Genomic DNA, 11,186 nt, shown 5'->3' with positions numbered 1-11,186 from the left:
ATTTTGATGGGTTTTACATTGAATCTATAGATTGCTTTAGGACTCTGGCAATCAGTATGGTGGTTTCCAGAAAATTGGAAATCAACATTCTTAAGGTCCCAGCAATACCACTCTTGGGCATATACTCAAAGGATGCTTAATTATACTACAAAAAATTTGTTATGTTCATAGCAACATTGTTTGTAATAGTCAGAACCTGGAAGCAATCTAGATGCTCCTCAACCAAAGAATGAATAAAAAAAATGTACATTTACACAATGGAATAATACTCAGTGGTTAAAAAAAATGACATCATGAAATTTGCATTCAAATGGACACAACTAGAAAAAAAAACATTCTGAGTGAGGTAACCCAGACCCAGAAAGATGAACATGGCATATACTCACTCATAAGTGTAAAGTAGCTGTAAAGTTCATCATCCTTTAAATATAACTTAATGGTAGAATTAACCAGAGTATCTTAAAACATTTTTTATCTTTGAATGTTTTCTATATTATAATTTCTTAAACTTTTAATGGGAAACTGTGTGGTAATAACCTATTATATTTAGCACATTTTGTCTCTATTTATTAGTTACTTGAAAATGATTAAGAGAAAAGTCATATTTTTTCTGCATATAAAAGTATAATTCTGATATCACAAGTAAAATATTCACAAGCTTAGCATATAGTGATTGAAATGCTCCTTTGAAAAGAAACAAATGAGCCGGGTGGAGGTGGCCCATGCTTTTAATCCCACCACTTGAGAGGCAGAGGCAGGCGTATCTCTGTGAGTTGGAGGCTATCCTCGTCTAAAAGAGCTAGTTCCAGGACAGGCTCCAAAAGCTACAGAGAAACCCTGTCTCGAAAAATCCAAAAAAAAAGAAAAAAAAAGAAAGAAAGGAAGGAAGGAAGGAAAGAAAGAAAAAAAGAAAGAAAGAAAGAAAGAAATATATGTTATGTCTATAGTTCAAGCCATTTCCTGGTATTTTTTTTTACAAATAGGCGTTTTATATTTACAAATAATTATTATGTCTGATCATCAAGATGTCATTGAGTTACAATGTATCTCTTCCCTTTGCTAAGACTGTGTCCTGCATACATATGCAACATTCTGAAGGATATCTTTTAATTCTCGGTTGCAAAATTAAAATTGCCATGAATGAAAATGTGCAAAGATCTGTGGAGAATCGTAGATGTTAGCACATTTGCATACAATGAATTTGAGATTGGGGAGAAATGCATACGCAATTTTGAGAGTCTGCTATCTCTGTTTCTCTTCTTAGAAAGGTAAATCAGAAAATAATAACAGAAAAGCTCTTATAGATTCTATAGCAGTATTACTTTTACCAAATATATTTATTTATGTAGTAACAGCTTTATAAATGTTGTACATGGTCTTATTTGTTTTACAGTGACGTAAATTAAGAACAATATTGATCAATAGTATTAAGGACATACTCTCAGTATAAAGTACAGTCATCCTTTTTTCTTGTTTTGAAAAGCTAGCATTTATTCTTCCATGGAAGCATGGTTCATTTTATCTTTCTTTTTTTTTTTTTTGCTTGTTTGTTTGGGATTGCCTTGTTTACTTTACAATAGTATGTTTTCAAGCTATCAGATTTCTTCGTACGGATTCTGTAACGGAAGAAACTACAAAGAAACCATTACTTTGTCATGGGTCATTCTTGGTTATCTAATATATTTAATATGAAGGAGGGGGATAGTGCACCCATATTATTTTCTACAAAGCAATCTAGTAAGCTCTAATAGTCAAGCCACATACTAGTGATGAGGTTCTTGCTCTGTGTGGCTTCCGAAGAACCCATGCTGAACCATTTTTATTTCTCAGAGCAAACTCGTATTTACAATATTCTAAGATCTCCAAGTCTTATTACAATGAAAGGCAAACACCACCTACGGTCATTTTTCATTCATCTCACAATATAGAGGTGCTGCCCTCTGCTCTGACTCAACATTGTTGGAGAAACTTAGAACAGAAGATTCAGATGAAACTTCTAACACGTAAGAAATCAAATTTCATCACATAAAATAAAACCATTAAGAATTTCTGTCTTCTTGTTTTTGTGTTTTAACTTGAACTAGGTGAAGATGGTGAACGAAAAGTTTTCATCCTATAAAGTTCTAAAGGAGAAAGTGTAACCTTGCTGGTAAAAAAAAGAATCCTTTAATAAAGGGAAACGTGCGAAAAAAAATGGGAAGGTTGAATACGGAACAAAGCACAGCGAAAAGGAAGCTTTTATGCTTCTAGATTCATTTCTTAACATATATTTACTTCCTTTATAAATGAACTTTATACAATTCTAATTTGTGTACAAAGTAGGTGACTGTGAGTGTGACATTTCACAGTGTATTTCATGCATTTTGCTCATATTCACCTATCCCGCTACTATCTTCTGAAAAAAAAAAAGATATTTGTTAAAATTGTACCTAATTAAAGCTCAATTGTCATTCTGAGTTTGAAGACATTCTATAACGCAGCATCAACCACAAATTTTGTGGCTTCTTAGCTGACGGGCCAAATTTCAGGGCAGAAGTTGGGATGAAGCTGAGATCAGAGAAGCCTTCAGGGTTGAAGTGGTGTTTAGATGACAAGAGCATGCCGCTTTAATGTGCACTTTCTTTGGTGGCTCTGCACCTGCAACTCTCTTTCACAGGGCACCATCAACCTTTGCAAATGCTACTTACAAAGGACTTCCTGCCTGCTGCCATAGAGAGCCAGAGATGATTGACAGGAAAGCTCGGCATCTTTCGCCTAGGAGACAATGCTGAGGAGAACGTACGCATCAGCTGCTCCTCATCCTGATGCTTTTTCTATGGGACTATGGCATAAAACTACAAGCTTTCAAAACGTCTCCTCCTTCTCCTTGTTTCTTCCATTGATTTCTTATATTTCTATAGAGTGAATTTTAAATATTTAATGTAGACACATATCTTTGTTTCAGGGTTATTTCTTGCATAAGCCATAAAATATTCTCTTTGGTTTATCAAAAAAAGATAGCATCTCACTACTGAAAAATGGAGTTAAAAGGACTGGCCTGTTGCCTCAAAAGAACACAAGATAATAAGGAAACCATGAGGTATCTTCAATAAGCACTAAAAATTCTGTGTATTGAATAAGAGAAGCTGTGGATCCACCGCACATGTTCCCGAATACCATATGGAGAGTTCGTCTTTAGGTCAGTATGTAAAATGGAATTGTAAAGTTCGTGAGCCTACTGTGTTCAAAGATGACAAGAGGTTTAAAAAGATTCTGAATATAGGATTTAAAGAGAAAACATTTCAGTTTCCCAAGGCAGCCGCAACTAATTGGGACGTTTAATGTAACAGAAATTTATGCTGACCCGATTCTAGCAGCCACCAGACGGAAATCAAAGTTTCTGCATGATAGTCCTGGCATTCCTTCTTCCATTTTACTGTCACACATGACACCTTGAAAGTAGGGATATTACTATAACTCAGTAGGAGAATCCCCGTCTAGCATGTAGCATGTCCTAGGTCCGTTCCTGTGAACAGCATGAGGCCTTACGTTGAATTCTTAGTGCAACTTGTTTTAAAGAAAAGAGAAAACATAAGCCAACCAGAGAGTACATTCATTTATCAACCAGCACAGAAATGTTAATGTCTATGAAGAAAATAAAAGGAATCCTTTCCTAGAGAAATGTAACGTAGGCAATATAACAATTTGTGTTACGTTCTCTCTGAATTTCAGTAATTTATTAGGCCAATATTAGAATGATAGTATGCTGTATGTATGAACATAACACCCAAAACCTTGCCTGCTTAAGGTATCTGCTTGGTAATAAAGAGTTGCCTGGTTAATAGTTAGGCAGGAGAAGGATAGGTGGAGCTCCCAGGCATCAAGAAGTAATCACAGGAGAAATCTAAGCTCCAGAAGAGTGAGAGAGGAAGCCGCGAATGAAGGAAAGGCCTAGGGCTAGAGACCAAGCAGCTGTCAGTCAACTAGATACAGAGAAAGCAAGAAAGTAAGAAAAAGTAAAAAAGCCCTAAGTCAAAAGGAATATTTAAAAACAGGTTAATTTAAGTTAAAAGAGCTATCCTGAAACATGCTAAGATAGCCAGAGCATTCAAAACTATTAAGTCCCTTTGTCATGATTTGGGAGCTGCTTGGTGGCCAAAAACAAACAAACAAACAAAAATCTTGGTACAGGTGTGTTTGTAATCCTGTCTACTTTTTGATAACTTCCACTGTATGTATGCAGGCATGTATTCATTCATGCCGTCACTCATGTATTTATTCTTTGTTTCTATAGGTTGAATCCAGGGGTTCATACATACTAAAAAAGTACACATAATGAAATGATCTATATATACCCAGCCTTCTTTGTGTGTGTGCAGTGGTGGTGGGGCCACAGTAGGTTTCCCAGGTTGAACTTGATCTCAGTTGGTAGTCTACATTAGCCTTGAATTTGTAATCCTCTCCCTCATGCCCCAAAGTAGCAGCAGGTGTACTGATGATCACCACCAGGCTTGTTTTCATTGGTACATACTTAAGGTTAAGGATGAAGCCTTTGGATGTGTTCATCTAAATCATCAACTGTTTTAATGTATTCATGAGAAAGATGATTCTAATAAAGAAACCGGGACATGTCTGAATCTATAAGTCTGAATTTCAAGGAATCTAAGTCCTAAGTTTGGGAAAGTTCCTACATGAAATAATACCTGCAGATAGGTGAGATTTTTGTAGCCTCAAGTACTGATGCAGCTAACAAGGAGTATGGCTGCTTAAATAAAGAACAGGAAGTCCTATATCCTTTCACCCTTGAGTGTGTTATATTTTTGCCTGGGTGATGTGGGAGTGATTTCTTATTAATAAAGAAACTGCCTAGACCCATTTGATAGGCCAACCCTTAGGTAGGCGGAGTAAACAGAACGGAATGCTGGGAGAAAGAAGCTGAGTCAGGGAGTCACCATGATTCTCCCACTCCAGACAGATGCAGGTTAAGATCATTCCTGGTAAGCCAGCTCGTGGGCTACACAGATTAATAGAAATGGGTTAGATCAATATGTAAAAGCTAGCCAATAAGAAACTGAAACTAATGGGTCAGGCAGTGTTTAAAAGAATACAGTTTCCGTGTAAGTATTTCGGGTAAAGCTAGCCGTGGGGCGGTTGGGTGCCGGGACTCAGCCCGCTGCTCTTACTACAACACCTGGGTCTATCAGGTTGTAGAGTATCAAAACAGAACAGTTAGAGCTTCTACAATGATGATGTCACTTGTGAGGACCAGTAGGCTTTCCTCATTCCCTCTTCTATCACACTGTGGCTGTTTTTCTACCTCACAGAAGACTAAATGCCTATGGACATGAAATGATGTGAACTCAAAAAAGACTTAATGGAAACGAACATGTTCCATCTTAAGCCTCAGAACTCTCTTTTTATTAGTGAACTAAAGGCTGACAAAAATGATCAGCTTATGCAATTAATTTAACACGATAATAATTATAGTAATAATAATAAATAACATTTGAAATTAAAGCAAAAGAGTATCTACCTACTTTTGGAAGATACAATGTCATCTGTTTTATTCTAATATATACCTAGTTCATTTGTAATTGATGAATAAGGCTATACAGCCAATATAATTTTCAACATTTGAAGACTTATATTTTCCCCCTACTGAGTCTCTATTTGATATGATTAAGTTTCAGCAAGTAGCTTCAAAATATACAAACAAAAGGGAGATAGTATAGTCCAAAGAGCTACACTGCTGTGCACAGCATGACACTCGCCATATTCTTCTTCTTAGCTACTGAGACTTGTGCCTTTTGCTTGAGTCTTCATTACTCAACAACCACAAAAATTTCCTTATTCTCTTTTGCCATGCTGTTGTTTTTGTGTTCTTGGGGTATTCTATTTGCTGTATTATTTTGGAATTTATCATTATCAAGTTAAACTTCATTACTGTCTAAATGTGTTGTTGCTGTAATTCTGAGTCAGATTCATAGCATCCAGCATGTTTGCTATGCCTTCAGTTTTCAGTTGTGCTTCTCTTAGAATATTAGTACAAAGATGCATATGCTTCAAGGTGAATTACCCTAATGCGTTTTCTCAGACTCTATTTTTGGTTAATAACAGAGTTTATAGGAAAGAATAACATTTTATCTCAGAACCCCTCTTATTTCATAAGCTTGACACTAAAGTTAGTATTCCTGTGATACCTAGATAATATTATTGCTGTGTACCCATTAGTACAACTTCAGTGATTAGTCATCATACTACCATTTCAATTGCTACAATTTCTACTATTTATTTTGTACTAAGTCCCTACTTTACTGATGCTGAGAATGTGTTACGGATTTTTAATATGCTGTTTATATTAATAGTATAATTCCTTACAGATGAAGGAATTGTGATTTAGAAGAGAAAGTAGTTTTTGCAAGAGTTTACAAAAGTAAGCCAGTCATTGAATTTGAAATTAAATTTTGTATTCCTAAACACAGTATGTTTCAAAGTCTTCAGCTAGCCTTGAGAAAGCATGTACGTTTACTTTTGAGGATGACAATGGCAAACAACTTTTAGTGTATCAGGTATGCAGTTTTAAATCAGATCTATGCAGAGATCAATAAATGCAAATCAGTTCAGTAAAGTGGACTCACTGCCTTTAGAAGAGGCTTGATAGTAGCAACCAAATGAACTTATAAAAATGAACTTGCTGTATACATAGGAACTAATAAGCCATCTTTATGACCTGAGGGGATTTTTATTGCATGTATTTTATATTTTAGCTTGTTATCACAAGTCACAGGATTTCAAATAATCACTGTTAAGTTTTCAAATTATGATCTACCTTCTTATGAAAGCAAAATTTTATTTGAGAATATATTATACTTACAATGACAACATTCAAAATCTTTAAATTTATTGATTAAAAATAATGTTAGATGGACGTGAACTGAGAAAATAATATTCACTTTAACTCCAGGTGTAATAGGGGAAGAATTATTTTAAATTGAACTCAATCAAAAAATATCACACATTTGAATTTTTTAATAAAGTATAACAGTTTAATGTCAAGAATACATGTGACTCAAGCAAAGAAATATTCATGGAAATAGAGCATGAATCATATAAATGTTCAGTCTTCCATATAAAGAAATATTTAAAAAAGAATAAAGCCCAAAGATTAAAAATAGACTATTTCTATGGATTGAAAAAGTTACTTGAAACGTTTTTTCTCTAGGAAATATACATTCATTGCACAGTTTAATCAATATGGTTAATTTTATTTGCTTCTATTATAAATAAATTCTCCTCTAAGTATTATTAATTTCATGTGATGGGGAAGAGTCTTTTCTTTTGTGTTAATTTCATTGGTTAAATAAAGAGACTGCCTTAGCCCCCTAATAGGACAGAAAATTAGGTAGGCAGAGTAGACAGAACAGAATGCTGGGAGAAAGAAGCTGAGTCAAGGGGTCGCCATGACTCCAGACAGACATGGGTTAAGATCTTCCCTGGTAAGCCACCTCATGGGCTACACAGATTATTAAAATGGGGTAGATCAATATGTAAGAGCTAGCCAATAAGAGGCTGGAACTAATGGGCCAGGCAGTGTTTAAAAGAAATCAGTTTTCGTGTAATCATTTCGGGAGTAAAGCTAGCCGGGTGTCAGGACGCAGCCCCGCCGCTCTTCTTACAACATTCGTGTGATAAAAATAACTGAAGTTAAGATACTTATTACATTATAAATAATTATAAAATCAAATGAAATATATAAAAACTAATATTTTTTCGTCAGACTGTAGAACAGATCTTTGGCCTTGAACACGAGAAAACAAATGAGGTGTTAGCCTTACCTTGGCATTCCACTTGGGAACATTGTGCAGTCCATGGCTTAGGAAGGTGCAGATTAAGTGATGCTGTAAGGGGAACACAAGTGAACATCTGTTGAACTGATGAGTATATAAAGGTTCAGTTTAACTATGCCTGCCATTGGCAAAGACCATCAGATAGCAGAGGATACCCCACACAGGTATTTGCGATGGCCAACAGTACAAGGAATTTGTGTTGGAATATGTTGGAATTTCTCCTAAGTTAGATTAAGAAAAGCTTGCTAAAAATTTTGTGGTTTGTATTTGAGAAGCCAAAATAACCAACATAATAAAAAGATCCAAGACCTTCAGGAATACCGATTCCCAACATTAAAGACACCTCTATCAGGGAAAGGAGGCGGGGGGCGAGTAATGGAAGTGGAGATAATTTCTAATCGGTCACTGAAACTAAGTAAAGACACTTTTGTCCCGAAACAAGGGCTTAGATATTTAAAAATAGTGCATTATAACAGAATCTCTCACTGTCATCAGTGATCACCCATCGCTTTAAATTTGTTTTCCCATTGTTATGAACTTCGTACCCACACCCAGATGTACTGACAGATGGTTAGTGACTTCCTTATGATGATATCTTGAGTCACTGCCAAGTGTAACTCCAAGGGATTTGGGTTGTTCCTAAACACCACCCTCATGCACTCACATCACCGCGTCTCTAAAGGAGCTTTGACATCTCAGTGCAAAATTTATTTACGATTCATAACCTTACTAATGTTATTGGAAAATAGACTTTATATTGCAGATCCTGTATGTCTCTGGTAACTGACAAAATGGTAACTAGAAAGCACTAAGTAAAAATTGAACCAGAGACAAGGAGTAATAATAATTGGTGTATTCTGTAATCAGCCTGTACTCACTTTTTTGGTGGTTTTACTTTATTAGAATTAGGAACTGGAAATTACAAATTCTGCTTGCATATTATGTGCCAATTGTGCCATGTTTCATATTAGACAAAAATAGAATTTAGAGTTACTTTTGTATGTAGAAGATAAAGATATGACCTGTAGGGTGGATGCCCACACAGTAACCCTGTGAGGAGGTGGTTATCCAGAAAAATCTATAAGAAAAATTGTTCATTCTGAAATATGGTAAAATGGAAGGAATAGATTATGGGCTTTTTAAAGCCTTCTGTTGTGATTACCAGCATCATCAAAAATTTAATAAATCACACAATACATTTCAAAGTAAAATGGGTCCTATTGATTATTGGGGATTTTCCTAAAAGTATATTCAAATACTGCATTTTCAGTGATTTAAATTAGATTTTATCAAAAAATAAATTAAATAGTGATGGACCACTCCATGCATATGACTTTCTTCTCAGTCCATTTTAAGCTTCTTAAAGATATAAAAAAAATTCTAAACTAGACATCCACTCCTTCACCAATTAAAAGCCATGGTAATTTTTTTAAATATGAAAATTTAAAGGAAAATTTATGAACCCATTTGGGGCCTAAGGTAAATATGGACATGCACTAACAAATAAAATTCTATCAAGAGTTGCAGAAGTCGATGATAGACACTTGTTAGTGAAGGGAATCTTCGGTGTTTACGTTGGTGAGTCCTATGTGAACTTGTTGGTTCTGTCTCCTTCTCTCGAATGATGCAGGACAGACAAAGCATTTCCTCCTACATCTGAGTTGCACAGCCCTTCAGATAGCAACCTAATAGCTAAAAATATTAAATAGAAGTGAAGAACAAGAGTATAGCTGAGTACAAGTGGAAAAGCGTAGTAGCCTGCCATGTGGAAACTCCAGTGGAAAGATCTTAGTTTAAACCCATTCACCAAAATCCCACGTAGCAACAAAACTAGTTATTACCTCAAATCGCCACAGTCAGAATGCAATGGCTCCAAAGGGGTGCTGTAAAAGATTCCCATTTGCTCATCTATTCTATGATTAACCACATACTTCTAATCACTATCTCCTGACTTCCATCTTTTTAATTATTATTTAACACTCATACAATTTATTTATTTTAATAGACAAACAAACATATACTGCATACATATTATGCTTAGCAGTTATAGATTATTAAATTCAAATATTAACTTGAGTTGTTCCAAATGTAAGGGCATTTTTAAAAATGTTATTGGTATTGGTGAGATTATGGTTAAAGTAGATTTTATCCAGTGTTGACACATGTACTGAAAATGGTCATGCATGAGTTAGTGAACCCTCCACACACACATTTAATTGATACACATGTTCAACATGCACACAGACACACATACAACAAATTACTAAAAAGAATATATCTTAAGAGACACCATGTAAAATCCATATGTAAAAATATAAAGAAATATTAAATATTTACAAATGCAGTAGTTACTAATTTGGGATAAAAAGGAAACACACACACACACAAAGAATCATGTGCATAACCCATGGGCATTTTAATCGTACAACATAGTAAAGTCCAATCTTTATAAAGTGTAAATCTTCATGGGAGAGAGTGCTTTAGCCATCTCTAGATGTCAGCTGGAATTCGAGTTTGGTGGTTTGTTAGAGATAACCTCTTACTCTAAGAGTGACTGTCAAAGGAAGTTTTCAGCAAGAGGTCCCTTTTCCAGCTGAGTAAGAAGCCAAGTGATGTGAAGTCAGAGTGGAAGAAAACAGCAGCTTCTTCCTGGGTACCACTGCATCTGCATTTTTAGTGAAAGTTCTCCTGTGTAAACTGCCAAACGCTCTGGTGAAACCTATTCACTAACTGGTGAGACACAGAAGATACAATTGCTCAGACCAGAAAGAAAGAAAGCACACATGAATTAAGACAGATCCTCCTTCTTTCTCAAATTTTGGTTTCACCCCACCCCCTCTTCCAGGGCTTTCAGAGAGTTGAGTAGAGCATAACACAGCAAAATGGGTAGGGTGATGGAGAGGGATTGAAACTTAGAGGCAACAACAGGTAGGTAATTGGCATGCATAAGAGCTGATTTTAGGGTTTGTCATTGTGATTTCCTTTATGATTGTACATTATTTATTCAATATATCTTTGCCTCCTTCCATCTGTTTTGAAGTTAATCACCCAAGAGTTTCAGGTGACTGATAAGCTCTGAAGAGAAAAATTGTCTAAAAACACCTGTGGAATTTTCTGGCATGGTGATCCCACACATCAAATCCGTTAGAATCTACCACTTGCTATGTTATTTACTGACCTTCAGATGGAGTCTTACATCCACTAAGTTCCCCCTTTTCAGTCCTACAGAACTCCAGGGCATCATGCCCCCGATACAGCCTTTATTTCCCTTCAGTTATGATTAAAGGAGCAATTCTGTTCTAGAGATGCATGGCTGCCCTGTTTTGTTTCCAAGTTGTCTTCATCAAACCCATTCTAACA

The sequence above is a fragment of the Microtus oregoni genome, unplaced genomic scaffold (genome assembly GCF_018167655.1).
Source record: "Microtus oregoni isolate MIOR12 unplaced genomic scaffold, Mior012 000087F_ref0000451, whole genome shotgun sequence".
Lineage (NCBI taxonomy): Eukaryota > Metazoa > Chordata > Mammalia > Rodentia > Cricetidae > Microtus > Microtus oregoni.
The sequence above is the reverse complement of the archived record's forward strand: the minus strand, read 5'-3'. Positions refer to the sequence as shown.